The 26,923-nt window shown below is 42.0% G+C and overlaps 1 protein-coding gene and 1 non-coding gene across 2 annotated transcripts in view; one reads left to right on the top strand and one right to left on the bottom strand.

The window, feature by feature from the left end:
* POU6F2 (POU class 6 homeobox 2) overlaps window positions 1-26,923 on the bottom strand; it is a 440,175-nt gene that overhangs the window by 66,278 nt on the left and 346,974 nt on the right. The gene's annotated exons all lie outside the window — the stretch shown is intronic.
* On the top strand, window positions 6,983-7,119 carry LOC119924925. Its single transcript, XR_005449603.1, has one exon. It is a non-coding gene; the product is annotated as a small nucleolar RNA SNORA7 (small nucleolar RNA).

The following is a 26,923-nucleotide window of genomic DNA, read 5'->3' as shown; positions in this document are numbered from 1 at the left end:
ACCACCAAACTTCGAGTCAGCATGTCTGTCCTTGGTCATCCCGGCAGAAAAGCCAAGGAAAGACCAACATAGTTAACTGTGGTGTTTGTTTAGTGTTTACTATGTTCCAGGCACTGTAGTAAGCACAGGGGTAGATAAAAGCTAATCAAGTTGGACACGGTCCCTGTTCCACATGGGGCTCACATGCTTAATCCCCATTTTACAGATGAGAGAACTGAGGCTTAGCTGCCCAAGGTCACACAGCAGACAAGTGGCGGAGCTGGGATTAGACCCCAGATCCTTCTTAGTTCTGTGTGTACTGCATACAGTAAATGCTCAATAAGTAATATTGACTGACTGCCTGATTTCCAGGACCATGGGTTTTATATTCCCAGACAATCTTGGAATTTTCACCCAAAAGAGCCTATGAGCTCCTGTTCATGGCAGCTTGCTCACTTTCTCCAGAGGGAATGATGGTGAGATTTTGCCAACCCTCACAAACAGATCTTCTATAAGAAGCAGCGTGGCTCAGTGGAAAAGAACCCGGGCTTTCGAGTCAGAGGTCATGGGTTCAAATCCCGGCTCCGCCAATTGTCAGCTGTGTGACTTTGAGCAAGTCACTTCATTTCTCTGGGCCTCAGTTACCTCATCTGTTAAATGGGGATTAAGACTGTGAGCCCCCGTGGGATAATCTGATTGCCTTGTAAACTCCCCAGTTCTTAGAACAGTGCTTTGCACATAGTAAGTGCTTAATAAAGGCCACCATTATTATTATTAAATCCAAATTAAAGCCATTACCCATCTTGCTACATGTAATGGCTTCTTCCATTCACGGGAAAGTTAGTAACCCAAAGGTCAAACTCTCTAGAATAGAAGTTCATTAGTTGTAGTCATAGCAAGGTATTTATTGCATGTCTACTGAATGCAAGGTACTAAATCGTTATTATAATTATATTTGCTAAATGCTTACTATGTGCCAAGCACCGTACTAATTACTGGAATAGGTGTGATTATGGTATTTGTTAAGTGCTTACTATGTGACAAGCACTGTTCTAAGCACTAGGGGCTGATACAAGTTTATCAGGTTGGACACAGCCTTTGCCCCACATAGGACTTAGTCTCCATCTTCGGGAGAGCACAACAAAAATGAAACACATGTTCCTTGCCCACAAGGAATTCAAAATCTAAAGCAAACTCCTCTTTATAGAAAACTGGCTCAAATTTATTAGAATCTTAAAACGGAAAACCAATAAGTACCAGGAAGAGAGAATCAAAAACATGAAAATGAAGCATGAAAATAAATAATATCTTTCTGATATGACAAAGTATGGAGACAAAAGAGCATTGAGAAACCATAGGTAAAAGGCAACTACTTAGTGTTCAGACAAAGAAAACATACTGTTTTACAGATTGTTTGGAAGTTTCTAATAAGAGGAAGCACAAATTATAATACTAAAGCTTAATCTCACAAAGGATAAAGGGAAAAATCCCATCCCAAGTACTAGGTACAGCTCTCTGCATGTCGTAAACACTCAGTAAAGAAATGGTATGGCCTGATGGAAAAAGCATAGGCTTGAGAGTCAGAGGACCTGGGTTCTAATCCCAGCCCTGCCAATTGTTTGCTGTGTGACCTTGGGCAAATCACTTTAATTCTCTGTATCTCAGTTCTCTTGTTCTCCCTCCTATTTAGAGTGCGAGCCCCGTGCAGGACAGGCCCTGTGTCCAACCTAACTGACATATCTATCCCAGAGTTTAGAACAGTGTTTGATGCATAGTAAGAGCTTAACAATACTATAAAAAAAACTAGATACCAATGATTGATTGCAATTATCTCTCACTGCAGAAAAGGTCACAGTGCCATGGTCTGAATAAAAACCAATTCGAGCACATTGGGCAAGAGAAAAGGAAAATGACAAAGAGAGAATGGTTAATAATTAAAACCACACAATGACAACAATGTCATTGTAACCAAGGAGTGAATTAAACAGCAAAAGAGCTTAGAGATAGGTTTAATTTTTTTCGTGGTATTTGTTAAACACTTTCTATGTGCCAGGCACAGTCCATGCCTCCCATGAGGCTCACAGTCTTAATTCTCAATTTCCAGATGAGGTTACTGAGTCACAGAGAATTTAGGTGACTTCCCCAAGGTCACACAGCAGACAGTGGCTGAGCTGGGATTAGAACCCAGGTCATTTCTACTCCCAGGCCCGTGCTCTATCCACTAGGCAACACTGCTTCTCTTGATAAAGGTATGGCTAAAAACAAACCAAAACCACTGGATCAACATTGGCAATAGTTCTGGAACTCTGTAGACATTAAATCAATCAATCATATTTATTGAGTGCTTACTGTGTGCAGAGCACTGTACTAAATGTTTAAATGTTTAAATGATTAAATGTTTTGAGGATGTACCTAGACTGACCTGATTTAGACTGATGCTTCTAAAATGGCTTCCCTCCCCATGGTCAGCAGTCTACTACCGCTGACAACTGGTGAGCTATTAGTTGATATCACGAGAGGGTCAGAATGCTTCAGGTTAAAATGGTAATGACGGGTGACACTCGTTCTTGTTTAGTACAAGCTTGGATTCACTCTGCTTCTGCTTATGAAAAGGCCAAAATTTCACCTTAAAGTGGCTCTTCCACAGTTATTTAATTGCCAATCTGCCAAACTTAGTCGACTGAAGTTGTACAGAGAAAAGTTGTATGATCTGGGAAAGGGATGAGTTGGAATCGGGAGGTATAGTTCAGCCGAATTTCAACACTCATTTGCTGAGTGGCTTTGAATAAATCACACCCTCTGTGCCTCTGACAGATCTGAAAAATGGAGATAATGCTACTCCAACCCTACCTAAGGTGGTGAGTATAAAATTTAAAGGATAGGTGTGAAATCTCTGTGGAAACACAAGCACTACAGAAAGGGTGGGTATTATTGTTGACTTGGATCCTTCCATATGATTTGCATCTGACGCATCCTTTAGGTTCACAAAAGAGAGAGCAGTTTCCTCCTACCCTGTCACCAGAGGTAGCAGTCATGAGTGAAAACACCCACTTTTCCTCTAACATTCCATTTTAAACATTGAATTCTGGAAGGGAAGCTAAAGATAAATTTTGCCATTCTGTCCCTTGACTTTCATTCAGCTTTATTATGGAGCTAATCCTGGACTGGAGTTTCTTGGAACCTGGAGGGAGAAATGCCACTTCATTCATGTAATCACTGTTAGTTACCCAATGCTGAGATTTGGTCCTGCCATTTCCCACCTCAGATCATTTCAAAATCCTGAAAAGGTAACCTTGAATGGAAATGTAGTGATTCTAAATTAGCTTGCAATTGAATTCTACAATCAAAAGCTTGGTTCTTTGAGTGGATCTACTATACCATTAATTACAATTGAGTTGCTTGTATGCAATACTACTGGACGACAGGAAACTCTGGCTTATGCTGCATTGTGTTGCCCAAAGAGAAACTTCGAAAACATGGAATGGTTACGCTCCTTTGCCTTTTTTTGAAGAATGACTTATTCAGTGTGCAACAATGATTACATAAAGCCATTCAATTTCTAAAATAAAAGCACTCTATGTGCTTATTATGATCATTTTTGCTAACAACAAGATTGCTATGGAGGATATTGCTCCACAGCAAACTTTCTTTCCAAAAGAGGTCAATAATCTATTTGCCATTAGGAAGTTCATAAAATGCTCAACGTAAAACAATGAAATTATGGCAAATCAATGATGTGGAGAAAATTGCATTCTATTGCAAAGAATCTTGAAATCATTTTATAATCTTCTCTCCCTACTGTTAATGTACTCCTCTTTTGAGAACTTCATAAGCCAGCATTTTAGATGTCAAACAATTAAAATGCATGACAAAACAGGTTAGCTCAAAAAGGAAATCATTTCAAATAGCTAAAAGGGTTTCCTGGCTAATAGTTAATTTAATCATAGAGATAAAATGGGAAAGACGGTACTCCTCACCATTGGCTTCAAAGCACTCAATCACTTTGCCATCTCCTACTTTTACCTCACTACCCTCCTACCTCAGCCCACACACTTCGCTCCTCTACTGCTAACCTTCTCACAGTACCTCGATCTCATCCATCTCACAACCGACCCCTCGCCCATGTCCAGCCTCTAGCCTGGATCGCCCTCCCTCCTCAAATATGACAAATAATTATTCTCCCCTGGTTCAAAGCCTTACTGAATGCATATCTCCTCCAGGAGACCTTCTCTGACTAAGCCCTCCTTTCCTCTTCTCCCACTCCCTTCTGCATCACCCTGACTTGCTCCCTTTATTCATCCACCCTCCCAGCCCCATAGTACTTGTGTACATATCTGTAATTTATTTATTTATGTTAATGCCAGTCTCCCACTCTAGATGGTAAGGTTGTTGCGGGTAGGGAATGTGCCTGTTTATTGTTGTATTGTACTCTCCCAAATTCTTAGTATAGTGCTTTGTACACAGTAAAGGCTCGATAAATACCCACGGTTTCTATTTTCCTTGTGGACTGTTATAAGCTCTATCCTGTTTAGGTTATAAACTCCTTGAGGACAGGGACTGCATCTTTTACTTCCAAATTTCTAGTGCCCAACAGAGATATCAACGTTATAGTTTAATGGCTCAAGTTGGAATCATCAGGCTTCTGTCGGCTTGCTCCTCAGCTCTAGAAAAGGAACTGGACAGTATTGTGTATATAATAATAATAATAATAATAATAATAATAATGACATCACAATAACTTTCAATAGCTAAGATTTCTGGCCTCCTCCATCTGAATCATTTGATGCAGTCCATGAATTTCCTATCAAGTTTACATCGACTGATTAATCAATAATGTTTATAGGGTACTTCCTCTGGGCCCTAGGGAGAATTCAATAGTTTATAATAATTGTGATATCCCTTAAGCGCTTATTATGTGCTAGGCACTGTCCTAAGCACTGGGGTGGATACCAGCAAATTGGGTTGAACACTGTCCTTGTCCCACATGGGGCTCACACTTTTAATCCCCATTTTGCAGATGAGGTAACTGAGGCCCAGAGAAGTGAAGGGACTTGCCCAAGGTCACTCAGCCAACATGTGGCAGAGCCAAGATTAGAACCCAGATCCTTGTGACTCGATCCACCTATCACCTACACCAGGGGAAGATTTCTGGGGAAGCAGACACTTCAGTGGCTTCGGCCTCCACAAGTACAATAGTGGTAATGTCTGCTCCATCTCTTCGGAAGCATTCCCAAACCTCGCATGAAGCTATTTCTGATGTGGAGGCTGGGCCTGAGGAGACACATGTATGGATATAAAAAGTCAGTGAGGTCCAGTGGACAGAATAGACCACAGTGAATCGGGATACCTGGCATCTCGTCATACCCCTGGCAATATTACCTTGATCAAATAAATACTTCTTTGAGTTTCAGGATCCAGCCTGTAAGGTACAGATAAAATGCCTGGCCCACACCTGACAAGATGGCTATGGAAATGCTCCCCAGTGAAACTATATGGATAATGTCTTTAAAGGATGGTGTGCCGCTTGGAAAGAAAGCGTAATAAAACTCCCAGATATTACTGTGATTACTAACTGATTCAAATCACAGATAGTCACACCCATGCTTTGTAAGGGGCTGGATTTTTGGCCCTGATGAGTTCAAGTTCTACAGTCAGCTTCTATAACAAATAGTAGACGGTCAAGTTATGAAAAATTTAAATTATTAAAAAGAGCAGGATGTTTCTCTCTTAACCTCACATTAATCAGGGGCCTCTGACACACCTGATGTGAAGGAAGAGTCTATAAAAGTAGTTTGGATTTTTTATTACAGATTGAAATCTCCTTGCAAAGGACTGCAGCGCCAGGCTGGTTACAGGACAATCGGGGTGTGTAACAGACAAATCTCCCTTACCAGATCAGCTGAGTGAAATAAAACATCAAGAGAGGTGGGAAAGAAAAGAAAAGTAAGGAAAAGAAGAGAAGAGAAAAGAGAAGAGAAGGAAAGAAAACAAAAGAAAGAAGAGAAGAAAAAGAAATGAGAAGAAAAAGGAGAAAAGAAATGAAGAGAGAATAAAAGAAAAGAAAGGAAAATAAAAGAAGAGAAAAGAGAAGAGAAGAAAGGAAAAGAAAAGAAAAGAAAAAAGAAAGGAAGAGAAGAGAAGAGAAAAGAGAAGAGAATAGTAGAGAAGAGAAGGAAAGAAAAGAAAAGAAAAGAAAGAAGAAAAAATAAATGAGAAGAAAAAGGAAAAGAAAAGAAAGGAAAAGAGAAGAAAAGGAAAGCTAAGAAAAGAGAAGAAGAAAAGAAAAGAAGAGAAAAGAGAAGAAAAGAAAGGAATGGAAAGGAAAGGAAAAGGAAAGGAAAAGAAAAGGAAAGGGAAAGGAAAGGGAAAGGAAAGGGAAAGGAAAGGGAAAGGAAAAGGAAAGGAAAAGGAAAGAAAAAAGAACAAAATCCCTCCCCAGCACTGGGTTGGGTCTCAAGTAAGGGAGTGAAACTCAGAGAGAATGAGGAAGTTTAAGGCCACGAAATGCAGGTTGTCTCTACTGCCAACCCAAATAATCTGGTCCACAGATTCTGAATAACTTCATCACCCTCCTTTTTCTTTTGTTGAGATCAATGCGTATGCAAATAGCTCCTGTCTCTCAACTTCTCCTTTGGGATGTAACTACTTTAGTACAGACACATGCCACAAACTCATCTGAGGGTTTATCACACTGCTCTGCACTCTATAGATGTTCAATAAATATTACTGACTGATTGATTGCTTGGTAAATGTTTGGGGGCACAGTTTTCCTTGGTTAGCCGTTTCAGTCAATATCATGTACAGCCCTTCCAACCGATGATGACTAGCACCAATCGATCAACTGCATGTATTGAGTGCTTACTGTGTGCAGAACACTGTACTAAGCACTTTAGAGAGTACAATAAAACAGAGTTGGTAGACATGCTCCCTGCCTCCCAGGAGGTTACAATCTATGGGGGGGACTGATATTAAAATATATTTCTGATAGGTATATGAGCGTTAACCCCTCTCAGGGTTGCACCTGGAGAGTTCCAGTACTCTACCAGCCTTGACTACAGGAGGGAGAGTCAAGCAGAGGCCTACCCATTCCATTCCTAGCTTGGACAGAGGCTAGCAAGTGGAAGGCGATCTGCTACAAGTCAAAACACACCTGTGCTGGGCAGCAGTGACATGGGAGAGAGTCAAGGGTAGAGACTCATTGACTGCGTGGAAAGAGGCAGTGGTATACCACTTCCGTATTTTTACGGAAAACTCTATCGATACACTACCGGAAGGATTGCAGGTGGAAGAGGGGCATTCTGGGGGAGATCAATCAATCAATCAATCAATCGTATTTATTGAGTGCTTACTGTGTGCAGAGCACTCTACTAAGTGCTTGGGAAGTACAAGTTGGCAACATATAGAGACAGTCCCTACCCAACAGCGGGCTCACAGTCTAGAAGAGGGAGACAGAGAACAAAACCAAACATACTAACGAAATAAAATAGAGTAGATATGTACAAGTAAAATAAATAAATAAATAAATACAGTAATAAATATGTACGAACATCTATACATATATACAGGTGCTGTGGAGAAGGGAAGGAGGTAAGATGGGAGGGATGGAGAGGGGGACGAGGGGGAGAGGAAGGAAGGGGCTCAGTCTGGGAAGGCTTTCTGGAGGAGGTGAGCTCTCAGTAGGGCCTTGAAGGGAGGAAGAGAGCTAGCTTGGCGGATAGGCAGAGGGAGGGCATTCCAGGCCCGGGGGAGGACTTGGGCGGGGGTCGATGGCGGGACAGGCGAGAACGAGGCACGGTGAGGAGATTAGCAGCAGAGGAGCGGAGGGTGCGGGATGGGCTGTAGAAGGAGAGAAGGGAGCTGAGGTAGGAGGGGGCGAGGTGATGAACAGCCTTGAAGCCCAGGGTGAGGAGTTTCTGCCTGATGCGCAGATTGATTGGTAGCCACTGGAGATTTTTGAGGAGGGGAGTAACATGCCCAGAGCGTTTCTGGACAAAGACAATCCGGGCAGCAGCATGAAGTATGGATTGAAGAGGGGAGAGACACGAGGATGGGAGATCAGAGAGAAGGCTGATGCAGTAGTCCAGACGGGATAGGATGAGAGATGTGTCCGTGGCGTCTCTCTGGGTCGGACATGACTTGACAGCATAAGACAACAACAACATGAGTGTTAAACCTGATCCTGAATTCAAGTAAAGATGTTATATTAAAATCCCAATATTCCACAGATATAGGGTAAGGGAAATGTCTACTCTAGAAGGGGGAAAAGGATTCAACCAGTTTGAGGGGCCAACATTGATTTTCTTCCAGGTGAATGGTGCCACTGGAGGGCAAGAGAAACAGGAATTCCCGGCTGAATAAGTGTCCCAATGGGGACTCTGTCTGACCTAATTAAACTTGTACTTACCCTAGCACTAGAGCAGTGTTTGACACATGGACAGCAGCATGGTAAAGTGGACACCTTGGGAGAGTACAATAGATAGAATCCCTGCCCTCGAGGAGCTTACATTTTATCTCCTAGACCCACCTTACTCTATTGTTCCCATCTCCACCCATACCCACTCTCTCTCCCAAGTCTAGTTTGCCAATCTAAAAACTTTGGGCATTCAAACATCTCTCTTGTTTCTAATCTTTAATTCGGGCTGCCCCAAATCCACAGAATGACCTCTCTTCCCCATTATTCTCCATAGCACATCCCTCTCCTCTTTTCAATTGTAGCTCAATATTAATAACAATATTAATATTTTAAAAATGCTAATCCTATTCCGACTGGATTACATCTATCAAGCAATCAATCAATCAGTAATATTTATTGAACACTTATAGAGTGCAGAGCAGTGTGATAAACCATCAGATGAGTTTGTGACATGTGTCTGTCCTAAAGTAGTTACATCCCAATGGAGAAGTTGAGAGACAGGAGATATTTGCATACGCATTGATCTCAACAAAAGAAAAAGGAGGGTGATCAATCAATCAATCAATCGTATTTATTGAGCGCTTACTATGTGCAGAGCACTGTACTAAGCGCTTGGGAAGTACAAATTGGGTGATGAAGTTATTCAGAATCTGTGGACCAGATTATTTGGGTTGGCAGTAGAGACAACCTCCATACATACAGGCCTGGGTGTCAGGAGGTCATTGGTTCTAATTCTGGCTCCACCACATGTCTGCTGTGTGACCTTGGATAAGTCACTTCACTTCTCTGGGCCTCAGTTATCTCATCTGTAAAATAGGGATTTGAGACTGTGAGCCCCACTTGGGCAGGGACTGTATCCAACCTGATTTGCTTGTATCCACCCCAGAGCTTATTACACTGTCCGGCACAGGGGAAGCGCTTAACAAATACAATTATATTATTATAAAGCACTTAACAAATACCAACAAATAAACCTCCAAAAACAAGAACATAAATGTTCCTTTAAGACCTAAGAGGATTTTGCGCCTATTGTGTGATTGGGCACAGGAGGCATGGGTCAGTAAGATAAATGGACCTCGGTGTGTTGGTTTTCCAAAAATCCATCGTTGAGAGTTCTGCAGTATGGCCAGGCCAATGCGTTTCACTTCAATGCTTTGCAAAGTGTCTGGAAATCTAATAAAGTGAAATACTATAATGGCCTAAAAGAGGATTAGAATGATACCCCATTCTTAAAAGGGCAAGTCGGAGTCACCTACCCTCATGAATTTAGACATAAATGTATGGCCTCAGAAATACAGGCAAAAAGTAGCTATAATTTATTTAGGAATTTCTATGTGACACTACCTCTCAGGATAGCACCTAAAGGGTTGCAGTACTCTGCCAGTCTCAGCCACGAGAGTGAAAGTCAAGCAGAGGCATACCTATTCCATTCCTAGCTTGGGCAGCAGCTAGCGAGTGGAAGGCAATCTGCACAAGTCAAAACTCACCCGTGCTGGACAGCAGCGGCATGGGAGAGTCGAGGGTGGAGGCTCAAGTTTATTGCATGGAAGAAGGCAGTGTAAACCACTTCAGAATTTTTACCAGGAAAACTCTATGGCTACACTATGGAAATGATTGCAGGAGGAGGTAGGGTATTTTGGGAGAGATGTGTCCATGGAGTCGCTTTGGGTAGGAAATGACTGGATGGCATAAGACATGTGACACTGAGGAAAGGTAAGTATATGGGAAAGAGAAGGTGGTGTTTCATGAATTTAATTCTGGGGAGAAAATAATTCCTCAACCCCAGGCTTTGCCCAGATTCCTCCATTCCATGTAGTTTTGTAATATCTTCCCATTGAAATGTGGATTCTGGTGGTTGCTTTCAATCAATCAATCAATGGTATGTATTGAGAGCTTACCATGTGCAGAACACTCTCCTGACACCTTGGGAGAGTACAATAGAATCCCTGCCCTCGAGGAGCTTACATTTTATCTTCTAGACCCACCTTACTCTATTGTTCCTATCTCCACCCATACCCACTCTCTCTCCCAAGTCTAGTTTGCCAGTCTAAAAACCTTGGGCATTCAACATCTCTCCTGTTTCTAATCTTTAATTCAGGCTGCCCCAAATCCACAGAATGACCTCTCTTTCCCATTATTCTCCATAGCACATCCCTCTCCTCTTTTCAATTGTAGCTCAATATTAATAACAATATTAATATTTTTAAAATACTAATCCTATCCCGACTGGATTACTGCATCAGCCTCCTCTCTGATCTCCCATCCTCCTGTCTCTCACCACCACTTCAGTCTATACATCACGCTGCTGACCAGATCATCTTTGTGCAGAAGCACTCTGGGCATGTTACTCCCCTCCTCAAAAATCTCCAGGGGCTAGCAGTCAACCTACGCATCAAGCAAAAACTCCTCACCCTGGGCTTCAAGGCTGTCCATCACCTCGCCCCCTCCTACCTCACCTCCCTTCTCTCCTTCTCCAGCCCAGCCCGCACCCTCTGCTCCTCTGCCGCTAACCTCACTGTGCCTCGTTCTCGCCTGTCCCACCATCGACCCCGGGCCCACATCCTCCCCCTGGCCTGGAATGCCCTCCCTCCACGTATCCTCCAAGCTAGCTCTCTTCCTCCCTTCAAAGCCCTACTGAGAGCCCACCACCTCCTGGAGGCCTTCCCAGACTGAGCCCCCTTTTTCCTCTCCTCCTCCCCATCCCCTCCGCCCTACCTCCTTCCCCTCCCCACAGCACCTGTATATGTTTGTACAGATTTATTACTCTATTTATTTTACTTGTACATATTTACTATTCTATTTATTTTGTTAATGATGTGCATCTAGCTTTACTTCTATTTATTCTGATGACTTGTCACCTGTCCACCTGTTTTGTTTTGTTGTCTGTCTCCCCCTTCTAGACTGTGAGCCCGTTGTTGGGTAGGGACCGTCTCTATATGTTGCCAACTTGTACTTCCCAAGTGCTTAGTACAGTGCTCTGCACACAGTAAGCGCTCAATAAATACGATGGAATGAATGAGTGAATAAAATGCTTACTATATGACAAGCATTGGGCCACAGGTTGACAGAGATACAGTATGATCAGATACAATTCTTGCCCCATGTGTGGCTCACAGTCTAAAGGGGAAGGAGAACAGGTACTACATCCCCATTTTACAAAAGAGGCACAGAGAAGTGACTTGCCCAAAGTCACTCAGCAGGCAAGTGGTAGAGCTAGGATTAGAAACCAGGTCACCTGACTCCCAGTTCTGAGCTCTTTCCACAAATCTATGTTCTGTCAAGATCCATTGCCTCTAGGGAGTTTTCTCCAATTAATCAATCAATAATATTTATTGAGTACTTACTCTGTTCAGAACAAAACAGAAAGTCCTTTCCATCGGCTGTAAAGCACTCAATCACCTTGCCCCCTCCTATCTTACCTCACTGCTTTCCTACTATATAGTAACATGGTTTGTCTTTTCTATCTCTGTTTTCTTGTTTTATAGTTTTTGCCTCATCTTAAATCCCAGCTCTGCCAATTGTCAGCTGTGTGACTTTGGGCAACTCACTTAACTTCTCTGTGCCTGTTACCTCATCTATAAAATGGGGATTAAGGCTGTAAGACCCCCATGGGACAACCTGCTCAACTTGTAACCTCCCCAGCGCTTATTTTACTTGTACATATCTATTCTATTTATTTTATTTTGTTAGTATGTTTGGTTTTGTTCTCTGTCTCCCCCTTTAAGACTGTGAGCCCACTGTTGGGTAGGGACTGTCTCTATATGTTGCCAACTTGTACTTCCCAAGTGCTTAGTACAGTGCTCTGCACACAGTAAGTGCTCAATAAATACGATTGATTTGCACATAGTAAGCACTTAATAAATGCCATTATTATTATTATTACTATAGCTCATCCCACCATACTTCTCACCTCTACTGCCAGTGTAAAAATGGTCAGCCTGCTCTCTGTACCTTGATTTCATCTCTCTTGCCACTAACCTCTCGCCCACATCTTACCCCTGATCTGGAACAAACTTCACATCTTCAAAGTCTCCTTAAAAGCAAGAGGCCTGACTAAACCCTCATTTCATCTCCTCCCTCTCCCTTCTGGCTCACTCTTGCACTTTAATTTTCACCCTTTATTCAACCCCCCGCACCCAGCCTCCCAGCATTTATGGACCTACCCATCATTTATTTATATTAATGTCTGTATCTCCTGCTAGACTGTAAACTCTGTAGGCAGGGAACCTGTCTACCAATTCTGTTATATTGTACTATCCCAAGTTCTTAGAACAGTGCTCTGCACACGGTAAGTGCTCAATAAATATGATTGACTCACTGATTAATTTGCATCCATGTTTTGCATGGATTCCCTCTAAAATAGCCCAAGTTTTGTGGGGAATGAATGCAGTTGAGAAGAATGTAGAATCAGAAGTTGAACACCCCACCCCCTCATACACGCTCACAATAAAATCAAAATGTATATAGTTGTATGATCAAATAGCAATGTAAACAGGAATCAATAATAACAATATTTTGAATTAAAATCTTTAGGGGCTCATAGATAACTACTTAACTTTCAAATTGCTACCTTTCATGTCATGGTCTATAAAACAACAACTTATGCTGACATATTGAAAAGCAACCATTACTTTTATATTTGGCATTACCTCATGCTGAATTGAAATAGACTTTAATCACTCTGTTCAAATCAGTCTAAATACTTCAAAGGTTTAGGAGGCAAGGCAGGGATCATGTTTATAATGTACTCATACAAGTGTTCAGTATAGTGCTCGGCACACTGTAAGCGTTCAATAAATATCATTGATTACTTTCTCTATTTTACTTTCCCTGGTACTCAATACAGTGCTATGCATCTAGTAAGTGCTGAATAAATTCTGCTGATTGATTAATTAAACTAAGTTAAACTTTACAGAGTTATCTTGAAGTGAGATTGTCCTTTGGAGAAATAATTTCATGGAAAATCAACAGTGCTCTGGCCAAAGGGTGCTAAAAGAAGAGTATTATAACAGGGATGGCTAGAGTTACATCCCATTTCACTTTTAATCTTTCCTGCCCAGGGGAAGGTCAGTACAGTATTTCTCTTCATTTTTTTCTAGCAAATGTAATAGGCCCTTGTTCTGGGCTTCAAGCCACTGTCATAATTTGGCCACTATCCTGGGCAAAGAGATCTCTATGGATGCAGATTTTGTAGAGGTTGTTGGAGCCATTAGGTATGTGATCAGTATAAAAAAAAGTGAGTTGGGATCCGTGGATGAGGTGCATATGGCAGAGCAGCTTGTTCACTATATACATGGAAAGGACTGGATGAAGTCAACAAGAGTCATACTTAAAGGACCTTTGAAGGGAGTAATGCAACCTTCCCAAAGGGTCTTTACTGCCTAGGATTCTATTTGAAGATTGAGGTCATTTGGCATCTCTAATATAAAATCCTCCCTGGGCCCCATGACACCTTCCAGTTGTTGCCCCATCTCCTTCCTACCATTCCTTTCCAAACTCCTTGAGTGAGTTGTCTACATCCGCAGCCTCAAATTTCTCTCCTCCAATTCTCTCCTTTACTCCCTCCATTCTGGCTTCCACCCCCTTCATTCCACTGAAACTGACCTCTCAAAGGTCACCAGTGATCACCTTCTTGCTTAATCCATTGGCCTCTTTTCCATCCTAACCCTACTCAAACTCTCAGCTGCCTTTGACTCTGTCAACACCCCCTTCTCCTGGAAACATTATCCAACCTTGGCTTCACTGACACTGTCCTCTCCTGGCTTTCCTCCTATCTCTCTGGTTGCTCCTTCTCAATCTCTTCCATTAGTTCCTCCTCTGCCTCCCACCCCCTAAATGTGGGAGTCCCTCAAGGCTCAGTTCAGTTTCCTTTCTCTTCTCCATCTAAAACCACCCCCTTGGAGAACTCATTCACACCCATGGTTTCAACTATCATCTCTATGTGGACGATCCCCAAGTCTACATCTACAGCCCTGATCTCTCTCCTCTGCAGTTCTATATTTCCTCCTGCATTCAGGGCATCTCTACTTGGATGTCCAATTGACACCTCAAACTTAACATGCCCAAAACAGAACTTCTCATATTCCCACCCAAACCTGTCCTCCCACTGACTTTCCCATCCATGTAGACAGCACCACCTTTGTCCCTAGCTCACAAGCCCATAACCTTGGCGTTATCCTCAACTCATCTCTCTCATTCAACCCTCATATTCAACCTGTCACCAAATCCCATAAGTTGAACTTTCACAAAATCGCTAATATCCACCCTTTCTTCTTCATCCAAACTGCTACTATGTTCTTCCAAGCACTAATCCTCTCCCACATTGATTACTGCATCAGCTTCCTTGCTGACCTTTCTGCCTCCTGTCTCTCCCTACTTCAGTCCATACCTCACTCTGCTGCCCAGATCATTTGTCTACAAACCTGTTTAGTTCATGTTTCCCCACTCCTCAAGAACCCCCGGTGGTTGCCCATCCTCCTTTGCATCAAACAGAATTGCCATACCATAGGCATTTAAACACTCAATCATCTTGCCCTCCTAACTTACTTCCTCGATTTCCTTCTACAATCCAGTCCATACACTTTGCTCCTCCAATGCCAATCTACTCACTGTACCTCAATCTCATATACCTCCATCCTCCTTTGCATCAAACAGAATTGCCATACCATAGGCATTTAAACACTCAATCATCTTGCCCTCCTAACTTACTTCCTCGATTTCCTTCTACAATCCAGTCCATACACTTTGCTCCTCCAATGCCAATCTACTCACTGTACCTCAATCTCATATACCTCACTGCCAACCCCCATCCACATTCTGCCTCTGACTTGGAACACCCTGACTCTTCATATTGGACAGACAATCACTCTTGCCACCTTCAAAGCCTTTTTAAAAGCATATCTCCTCCAAGAAGCCTTCCCCAAGCCCTCACTTCCTCTTTTCCCACTTCTTCCTGTGTCACCCTTCCACTTGGACTCACACCATTTCATCATCCTTCCTTCAGCCCCACAGCACTTACATACACATCCATAATTTATTTACATTAATGTCTGTCTTCCTCTAGACCGTAAGCTCATTTGTGGCAGTGAGTATGTCTATCAACTCCGTTATATTGTACTCTCCTAAACACCAAATACAATTCTCTGCACACAGAATGAGTGCAAAACAACTGATATCACTGTTTAGTCATGTTTACACCTTATTTGGGTCTATGAGCTTAATTGTAAAATCACTCTCTCTCTCTGATGCTGTCCTGTCCTTCCACAGAAGAAATAACATTTCTTGGAAAAAGGAAGTCAATCGAATACGGACCTTCATTCATGACCACACCAACACCATAAATGTGGAAAAATTCCAGCTGAAAACATGGGCATCTCTCGACAAAATACACTCACCTCATTATCACAGCAAATGAAAAGGAAAACTGTTAGCACGGTAGAAGTACTGTACAAGAAACAACAGGTGGTCAGTAGCAGAGTAGAGTGTCGGCCAATTTTCTGGGCCTGCTGGGAAAATGCAGGTACATCAAATCCTCCAAGGGCAACAGAGATGTGCGGGTCATGCTTAGCCTAGTAATGAATTCTAAATTTCCCCACCCCCATTTGCTCATCACCTGAATCAGGGCTGGAGAGTAAATGAAAATAGCCATCCCCATGAGAAGAATATTTATTCAGTTAATGGCTGAAACAAAATGCCATCTCGATTGTGATAACAAAAGGTTTAAAGTGCATTACTGTTGCTTCTCAATACACTTGCGGTCGGACACCTGGGTCAGATGGTGCCACAGTCTATGTAATCTCTTGAATGGAAAAAAATTAGACTGAAAGTGCCAAAATAGACACCCACAACGTAATATCAGGTAAAACAAGCTTATTCCTTCGCCTCTCTCCCTCCCCTCTCTCAAACGCCTCCCCAAATGTTAGAGAAATAGAGAGAAATTCCAGTCATTTCTCATTATGGTGAAGGTCAGCCTAGCTGGGAAAATTGTTTCTGCTTTACAATTCCCCAAACTGTAGAAAGCAGTTAGAGTTCTGGACAAAAACTAATGTTGCATTCAAAGGGAAAAGAGGCTGAGATGGCATTGCTGCAGTAATAAGAGAATTTTTTACTCTTTCCACTTCCCTGTGAACCTAATCAACTGTGACATGAGAAAATATACTGGGCTCACCCAGCCAGAATCTGACTGCCACCTGAAAATGTCCTCAATATTCCACTGTTTGGAACTTTACAATGATCCTTCCGACATCAATTTTGTACATGTACATCAAAATGCCATTAGAAACGCTTACAAACACCTCCTGCTCACAAGCCCGCACTCAAGGCTCCAATCGAAGCCTGGCTCTAAAGACTCCCTAGTGGTCCACTAAAGGTTTCTTTCGATTACTCATTTGAAAGCATTTGGTTATGGAAAGGTGTCTTGGGGAAACCTTGGGGAAGCTGGGGATCTCTCCTCTGACCTCTCCCTTTAAGCGCTTTGGAATGTCATTAGATGTAATGGATCTTGGAGGCTTCTGAAAATCTGTCTTCGACATTTAATTAATATTTGTTGACTTACTGATTTCTTGGGCTTTCACTGGATCACACCTAAGAAGTCATCATTTCTAGGGAAGATCTGGGAATGGCTCTCATTTTGGGGGTAGGGGCTGATTTAATCTTTGTAATAAATGTGCTCAAGTAACATGAATGTCTGTATGTGTTGGGTGAAGGGGGAGTGTGTGGAGAGGAATGTGCATTTCTATTTATTTCCACAAAATCGCGTTCTTTTCCTGCATGGATGTGTGAGTGCTTGGGTTCTTGAGCACATATCGGGACTCGTCCACATGTGCAACTGAGGGACATTTTGACTAACACTTGGCATAAATAATGAAAATCCTGATGACATTTTTATTATTTCTCAGTGATGAAAAGCTGAACAAATCTAATGTGACAGCACACAATGGCATTATCATCTTCTTTCTTGGCCCTAATATTTACAGGAAATATTACAAGTGTTTGACATATAAATTCAGCATTTGACTGACTTTAATAACCATGTGATCAATAGGAATTGATATTTTTATAGTCTAAGTTCAATATTTAAAGGGTCATGGGTGGCAAATCTCTGTCAAAGCAATAAGGCTAAATCTTTTTATTTTCGGAATCCATAATTACCCCTTTTTATGTGCTATTCAGCATGGGTGGGTATAGGGCTCTATATTCAAAAGTTGGTGACAATTGTCTTGGGCATGAGCATTACTGGGGCTAAGGATTCTAGGCCTTACTTTCCAAAGTGCTTTGCTTTAATGATGTTGAGCTTAATATTCTCGTACCTTGGGGTTCAGATACGTAAGATCGGATGAGGCGACGTGCTGGAAATTAAACAATAATGACCATGTGATGTGTTCACAGCATCTTTCCCTAGGTCATTCTACTCAGCCAAATTCATTATCCATGTAGGAAAGCTAGCCTTAAAAAGTAAGAGTAAAAATAGTAAGAATAATAATAAGGTGGTATTTGTTAAGTGCTTACTATGTGCCAAGCACTGTACTAAGTGCTGTAGTAGATACAGGATAATCAGGTTGGACACAGTCCATATTCCACATGGCACTCACGGTCTAAGAGAAATATAGTTCCACATTTTCATCAATGAGATACAGGATTATTAATCATAGCGATATAAAATCAAGTAATCTGCAAGGGTGAGGTTTTCCTTTATTCCTCAAGTGCATCCATTTCTAAATTAGTGATATTACTTCCCTACTGAATGCAATAGGCAAACATGAAATGTATATCCCATAGGCCAGCCTTGAGAATCAGGATAAAAGAGGATCCTCCCCCACAATAACAATAGTGAAATAAGTATTACTGGTATTATCCGCTGCTGGCTCTGGAAATATAAAGGTTAAAAGGGGCATAATTGACATTTTCAAAATCACAAAGGGTGAGGACAGGGAGAATAAGGAATGATTGGTTCACTGAATCCCACACAGCCAGAGGATGAGGGTGTACCTGCTGACACTTGTTCAAAACTGAAAAAACGAAACATTTCTTCACGCAACAGGAGGTAAGCATATGGAATTCCACACCACAGGAAGTTGTAAGGACAGACCACAGCAATAGAGTCAATAAGAGTTCAGATACATTATTTGGAGAGACATACGTAAGAGGTAACTCGAAGAAAAATCAGGAGTGGAAAGCAAAAACTTGGGGATATTAGGATGGGTATCAGTGAGTGCAACAGTAAACATGCATCTGGCTGACACTATCAGAGATGGACTATTGTCTAAGGCCATACCACCCTAAATGCACCGGAGCTCATCTGATCTCAGACATTAAACAAGGTCAGGCCTGGTTAGTAGTTGGATGGAAGACCGTCTGGGAATACAGGATACAAGGGCTCCCCTTCTAGACTGTAAGCTTGTTATGGATAGGAAAAGTGTCTGCTAATTCTGACACTTCTTGTACTTGACACTGCTCTTGTTCTGTACTCTCCCAAGCGCTCAGTACAGTGTTCTGCACATAGTAAGTACTCAATAAATATCACTGATTGATTGACTTGGTTGGAACATGGGTTGAACCCACAAATGGTATCTTAGCATGGCGTAAGAAACTGGAAATGTGCTCTGCACACTATAAATTCACAGTAAATACTGTGGATCGATTGACTGAAAGTGGAATGTGGCACCCTATGAGGTTTTTAGATTTTCTAAGACTTAAGGACAGATAATATAGATACGTATAATGAAAAAGTAATGTGTGGCCATCCTTGATGCTCTTAGAGTAACAAGTGGAATTAGCTTAAGACGAAGCTCATCAAGAGTCAGACACCCTCTGGTTACCAAGAAGATCGGGGAGAGGAAGACAGGAGATAATCTAGTTGCAGAATCAAGCTTTTCACTCAGAGTCTCCTTCCATAATGCCTAGGGCCAGGATCACTGGGAACATATGAAAAATTCCAGCCTCAACTATGCTGTGCTGTAGTTCATGCTGATCACTCCCTGTGTCACGATGCCTGAATAAATCTCTCCACTACAGGAGGCTATATCATATTAAGGGGAGAGTGATCCTCTTGCCTTTATGTATGTAACCCCTATCAACGCTTGTGGCATGGTGGATAGAGCCCTGGCCTGGGAATCAGGAGGACCTGGGTTCTAATCTTGACTCACCACTTGTCTGCTATGTGGCCTCGGGCTAGTCACTTTACTTCTCTGGGCCTCAGTTACCTCATCTGTAAAATGGGGCTTAACACTCTGAGCCCTATGTGTTCCAGAGACTGTGTCCAACCTGATTAGCTTGTACCTACCCCAATGCTTAGAACAGTGCTTGACACATAGTAAGTGCTTAACAAATACCATCATTATTATTATCATTCTTAGCAAGAGATGGACATCAGCTCCATTCTCAGAAACACCAAGGACTCATTCATTCATTCATTCAATCGTATTTATTGAGCACTTACTGTGTGCAGAGCTTTGTACTAAGCACTTGTGAGAGTACAATGTAATAATAAACAGAAAAATTCCATGCCCACAATGAGCTTACAGCTTACTATGGGACTTGTATTCAGCTACTTGGCCTTTGCATAGAATCAGACCTAAATGCAATGTATGATTTCTCCTCACCTCAAATAAGTGGTAGAATATTATTAATCATTTTTATCATTATTATTACATGGTATTATGTACTTACAATGTGTCAAGGACCCTTCTAAGTGCTGTAGGTACAGGTTAATCAGGTCGGACACAGCCCCTATCCCACATGGGGCTCACAGTCTAAGAGGGGAAAAAAGCATCGAATCTCTATCTTACAGATGATGAAACTGAAGCACAGAGGGCTTAAGTAATTGATCTGAGGTCACAAGCAAACACCTCTCAGACCTGGGATTAGAACCCAGGTTCTCTGACTCTCGAGACCGGGCTCTTTCCATTAGGCCAAGCTGCTCCTCAATAAATCATAAAGCATATTTCCTCACATGATTGGACCATTTTTGGCATCATTTTTGGAGCATTAAAATGGGATGGGGTTATTACACAGGTCATAAAAAAGTAAGTCTTGCAGTGAGGGGAGTAGGAGAATAAGGGGAAAAGAGAAACAGGGGGAAACAAAACACTGCATACAATAGTCGCTCAGTGAATTAAGAGTGCCTTCTTCTCTTCATAACTCAGAATAAACCACCATCACTGCTTACAGTTATGTGGCTCAAAAACAAATCTTTTATTTCCTCCTCAAAAGTCTTGATCCATTTCCAAGAAATTGTGACCACGAACCAGCTGCCATACAAACAGGCTTAGTCAACACTAGCTGATTATCCAGATGATTCAGGCTAACACTATATACTAGGAAACCAGATATTTCAAGACAAAGATGTCTGTGGTGGTTTGCTTGTGGGTGGGCTGGAGAGGGCCCAGAAGCAGAATCCAGCTGCCTCTAGCTTATGTACATCATCTTCTCGACCTAAAGGGTCAATTCATTTTTCTTTCTCCTTTCATGGATAACTTCAAATGGGAAATAAATGATATGGTTTAACTGTGGACTTGGTGCCTTTTGGACTGCAGATCAATTAATCAGTGGTATTTGTTGAGTGCTCACTGTGTGCCGAGTATTGCACTAGGCACTTGGAGAGGACAATACACAACACAGTTGGTAGATAGGACCCCTGCCCACAAGGAGTTTGCCCACCACATGACAGTAAACACCAGCTTCAATCAAGCAATCCTATTTATTGAGCTCTTACTGTGTGCAGAAGACAGTACTAAGTACTCGGGAAAGTACAGCATAACAGAGTTAGTAGACACTTCCCCTGACCACAACAAGCTTACAGTCTAGAGGATTGCCAAGTGTTTTTCAAATGAGGCACACCTAAGTCTTATATTGGCATAGGGTCATTTTAGAAGAAGCTCTAATTTCTGGAGCTGATGGAAGTGGGGACTGAATTAGTGAGATATGTGTTGTAAATTGGGGTCAGAAGTTAGAATCACAGATATTCTCTTAGTGCCAGTGCAACCAAAGAAGATCCGAATGTATCTGTTCCATTTTCTATTTTCTATTTGTGAATAACAGTCATGGTCAACATCTCTTGCCAACTCCACCCCCTTCCTTGATCCAAACAGCCCTTCAGCTTGTCACTTTGGTTGTGCAAGACGCCATGGTTTAATCTCTTTGGGACAGCTCAGTCTCCCTTTTCAAGGATTTAGTAAATCTCCAGTGTTGTTCTCCAAAAATTGTATGTGGGAAAGAAATGAGAGGGAGCAACTTTTCAGAACTGTCCACTTTTCTCAAATGGTTTCATTAGGCAATTAACTTTAAAATGGCATGGGATTAGTTACCTCATGGACTTGTTCAGTAATATTCAGGAAAGAGCAAATAATAATAATAATGATGATGATGGTATTTTTTAAGTGCTTACTATGTGCAGAGCACTGTTCTAAGTCCTGGGGAGGTGACAAGGTGATCAGGTTGTCCCACAGGGGGCTCACAGTTTTCATCCCCATTTTACAGATGAGGGAACTGAGGCCCAGAGAAGTTAAGTAACTTGCCAAAAGTCACATAGCTGACAGTTAGTGGGGCTGGGATTTGAACCCATGACCTCTGACTCCAAAGCCTGTGCTCTTTCCACTGAGCCATGAGCAAGTCATTACGCTCCTGTGGGGAAACGATTTACATAAAGATTTTTCAGCAGCGAGGCTTGAAGACAATCAAATTGGCTCTTTGCCTTCTGGAACATGCTATTATTAACAGTACAAACTGAACAGATGACAAAACCCCTTTGAACTGATGACTAATTTTAAATCTAAAGATAAATCTATGATTCCATTGGACACCAAAAATAATCTTTCCTTCCTCTGTCATATGTACCTGTTGGGACACTTTGCGATGCTAGGAAAGCAGGTGGTAATTACATATCATAAAATACTTGAGTTTATGAAAATATATTTAATCAGCTCTCGCCCCTTTTCTGGTTAGAAGGCTCCCTTCCCAGTTCAAGCAGTAAATCTCAGTTTGGGCTCTGTATAACTGGTCATCCTTTTAGATGACACTACTGAAATTTTACTGTTGCCTGCAGGCATTGCTGAAGATCCCTGTGCATACTTGGTAATCCATTCCACATTGTGATGATGATGACAATAATAATAATTATGGTATTTGTCAAACGCTTACTATGTGCCAAGCACTGTTCTAAGTACTTGGGTAGATACCAGGTAAGCAGGTTGCCCCAAGTGGGGCTCACAGTCTCAATCCCCATTTTACAGATGAGGTAACTGAGGCACAGAGAAGTTAAGTGACTTGCCCAAAGTCACACACAGCAGACAATAATAATACTAATGATGGCATTTATTAAGCACTTACTATGTGCAAAGCACTGTTCTAAGCATTGGGGAGGTTACAAGGTGATCAGGTTGTCCCACGGGGGACTCACAGTCTTAATCCCCATTTTACAGATGAGGTAACTGAGGCACAGAGAAATTAAGTAATTTGCCCAAAGTCACACAGCTGCCAAGTGGCGGAGCTGAGATTTGAACCCATGAATTCTGACTCCAAAGCCCATGCTCTTTCCACTGATCCACACTGCTTCTCCAGACAAGTGGCAGAGCCGTGATTAGAACCCACAACCTCTGACTCCCAAGCTCGGGCTCTTGCCACTAAGCCACGCTGCTTTTCTGTAGTTACAATAATAATGATAACGTTTAATGCTTAAGTGCTTACTAAGTGCCAAGCCATGTACCAAGTTCTGGGGTAGATATCCTATAAACAGCGTGAAGCAGAGAAGAGAACAGAGAAGCAGCGTGGCTCAGTGGAAAAGAGCCCGGGCTATGGAGTTGGAGGTCATGAGTTCAAATCCCGGCTCTGCCAGTTGTCAGCTGTGTGACTTTGGGCAAGTCACTTCACTTCTCTGGGCCTCAGTTCCCTCATCTGTAAAATGGGGATTAAGATGTGAGCCCCCTGTGGGACAACCTGATCACCTTGTAACCCCCCCAGTGCTTAGAACAGTGCTTTGCACATAGTAAGCACTTAATAAATGCCATTATTATTATAAACAGATCAGCCACCGTCCCTGTGTCCCAGTCTAAGATGGAAGGAGGACAGAGAGGTTTAAACCCTATTTTTCAGATGAGGAAACTGTGACACGGAAAAATTAAGTGACTTGTCCAAGATTCCACAACAGAAGAGGGGCAGAGCTGGGAATAGAACACAGGCCTCCAATGGTGCTTTGTACATAATAAACGCTTAATAAATGCCATTAAAAAAAAATTCCCAGTCCTGTGCTCTTTCTGCTAGCCTGTGCTGCTTCTCATCTACAGGCCTATAAAGACTGATCTCTGCAGGGAGGCTTCTGCTCAAGGAGAGTAATCCCTCTCCAGAATCCTGCAAGCCTGACTGGCCTGTTCACTCATTCAATCGTATTTATTGAGCGCCTACTGTGTGCAGAGCACTGTACTAAGTGCTTGGGAGAGTACAACATTACAATAAACACACACATTCCCTGCTCATAACAAGCTTACAGTCTAGAGAGGAAGGCAGACATTAATATAAATAAATGTGTTAACCTCTGTGACTTCCCCCAATAATCTCAATAATCTCAACAATAATCTCTCCTTCCTCTGTTTTATGTACCTGTTGGGACACTTTGCAATGCTAGGAAAGCAGGTGGTAATTACATATCATAAAATACCTGAGTTTATGAAAATATATTTAATCAGCTCTCGCCCCTTTTCTGGTTAGGAGGCTCCCTCCCCAGTTCAAGCAGTAAATCTCAGTTTGGGATTTAAATCTCAGTAAATCTCACGCACATTGTTCGTGATTGTACACCTCCACACTTGAAAGCATCTGTTGAGAAGCAGCATGGCATAGTGGCTAGAGTATGCGTCTGGCAGTCATGAGGTCATGGGTTCTAATCCTGCCTCCGCCACTTGTCTACTGTGTGACCTTGAGCAAGCCACTTAAATTCTCTGTGCCTCAGTTACCTCATCTGGAAAATGGAGATTGAGACTGTGAGCCTCACGTGGGACAGGGACCGTTTCCTTCCTGATTTGCTTGCATCCAACCCCAGCACTTAGTACAGTACCTCCACAAAATAAGTGCTTAACAAATGACTACTCTTTGGCCATCCTGGCTTGCACATACCCTGTTCAGTTCAACGCCAACAGGATGAGGGATCAAAACAAAACTGGAAGCATGGGGATCTTTCCTGAAAGTCTTTGTTCAATGCTGCTTGATTATGTGATTGAATTTACAGCTAAGGACCAAGCATTTTAGTGAGCATTTCGGGGCAGTGGCTGGGAAAGAAAGACATACAAAAGATTCATTCCCCTCAGGGAGCTTACAGCACAGTTCTAACCACTCTGTTCCTCTTTTCCTTCTTTAATTTAATGGGGAAAACAGGTCTTATGCCATCAAGGTTTCTAGAACGGACAAGGAAAAACTACAGCTTTCCCAAGACTGGATTCCCAATTGGATTTCCATAAACCAGGAGCTACATTCTGGGAAAACATCACCTCCTGAAGCAGAGTTAGAGCAACAAGATTATATCACCCTATTCCTCCTTCCCCACCCCCTAATTTTCAAATTTGGGAAGGATTTGATTAGATTTGTCTAACATGACAAGTCCAAATTAAAAGATAACTGCTTTTTGAGCTCAGTAGCCTAAAAGCGGCACCTTACCCTGATTAATAATTCACATGCATTTGAGCATTAAGATGATAATACTGGGAAATGCAATTTTAAGTGAGGATGTTACCACTTCTTGAAAAGTGGCTGAATACCCCAGTGCAACTATGCCTTGCATCTAAAATAGAAAACTCTCTGTGTGTTGCATTTGAAATCTGATAAATATTTATCATCAATGCTGTTTGCTTTTAATCTGCTCGGGATATCATTCCTCCAGCTTTTTAGTCCTTAAACAAAAATGGCATTTACATTACAATATTGCTTGCCAACAATCTCATTTTCTGGTTTAGTCAGCAGCCCTTCACACTTGATTAGTCTTTAATTATACAAATACCTTCATATTAAAAGAAAGTTTTCTTTTTTCCATACTTTGAGCATGTAATTATTTTCTCTTGCATGCAATAACCTTTAATTTTAGGATTAAGCAACTGATTCTCTTTAGAATGGATGGGATTTTTCGAGTGTTAAAGCAAATTTGGTTATTGTATTATGAGGAGAAAAATTAACTTTCGGAAAACCTTTTATTAAGTGTAACTGACAGCACATTGCTCAAGTAGCGGCAGAAAGTACCAAACATTCAGAAAACAACATGGAAGGCTTCGTTCCTCGTGATGTTTCCTTAATTCTCAAGTCCACTTACATATGATTTTCAGCCACTAATCTCTGCCCCTTATCTTAGAATAGTAAAATGACAGAGTATATAACTATTGATTGCATAAGAGAATAGTCCAATGCTGAACTTATTCCAGGAAATGAGTTGAGTAGGAAGGTTCTATGACTCTCAGCGTCACACCTGGAGAATTTCCAGTACTGTACCGGTCTCAACTATGGGAGGGAGAGTCAAGCGGAGGATTATCCATTCCATTCCTAACTTGGGCAGTGGCTAGTGCGTGGAAGGCAATCTGCTACAAGTCAAAACTCAACTATGCTGAGCAGCAGTGGGATGGGAGTGAGTCGAGGGCAGAGATTCAAGTTTACTGCACGGAAGGAGGCAGTGGTAAATGGCTTCCATATTTTTACCAGGAAAACTCTATGGAGACACTACCAAAATGACCGCAGTTGGAGATGGGGTGTTATGGTAGAGATGTGTCCATGGCGTCGCTATGGGTTGGACACAACTCGACAGCATAAGACAACAACAAGGAAGGTTCTTTATAATCCTCAGAATGAACACACAAGTGGAAGGCTTTCAGAATCGAGGTTGTCTTTAAAGAAATCCCTAAACTGTTGAAAAGTGATGTTTTATTCTTTTTGTGTGGGTCACCAAACAACTGTGGTGTACACTGGGCTCAAATGGCCTTGCGGACTAAAGAGGTGCCCCACCCTCTACTGAATATTTTTTAATGGTATTTCTCCAGTGCTTACTGTGTCCCAGGCACTGTACTAAGTTCTTTAGTAGACACAAGCTAATCAGTTTGGACACTGTCCCTGTCCCACATGGAACTCACAATCTTAATCCCCATTTTTGTACCGATGAGGTAACTGAAGCCCAGAGATATGAAGTGACTTGTCCAAGGTCATATAACAGACAAATAATGGAGCCAGGATTAGAACCCAAATCCTTCTGACTCCCAAATCTGTGCTCTAGCCACTAGGCCACTCTGCCTCTCATTGGTTTCTGATTTCCTCCATTCTCCAATGATAATTGTGGTATCTGCTAATCGATAATGGTATTTAATAAGTGCTTGCTCTGTGGCCAGCATGGTAGCAGGCATTGGGGGTAGATACAAGATAAGCAGACTGGACACAGTCCCTGTCTATACAGTTCCTGTCCCTGTCCCCAATGTCATTGTGAATCCGGACTTTATCCTCTAAAACCTATCGGGTCAGAATGGAGGCACTTTCCTTGGCAGTCTGAACAGGGATTAAACCAATAATAATAATGAT

The sequence above is a fragment of the Tachyglossus aculeatus genome, chromosome 2 (assembly GCF_015852505.1).
Source record: "Tachyglossus aculeatus isolate mTacAcu1 chromosome 2, mTacAcu1.pri, whole genome shotgun sequence".
Taxonomy (NCBI): Eukaryota; Metazoa; Chordata; class Mammalia; order Monotremata; family Tachyglossidae; genus Tachyglossus; species Tachyglossus aculeatus.
Note: the sequence above shows the minus strand (reverse complement) of the source record. Positions and strands in the feature narration are given on the sequence as shown.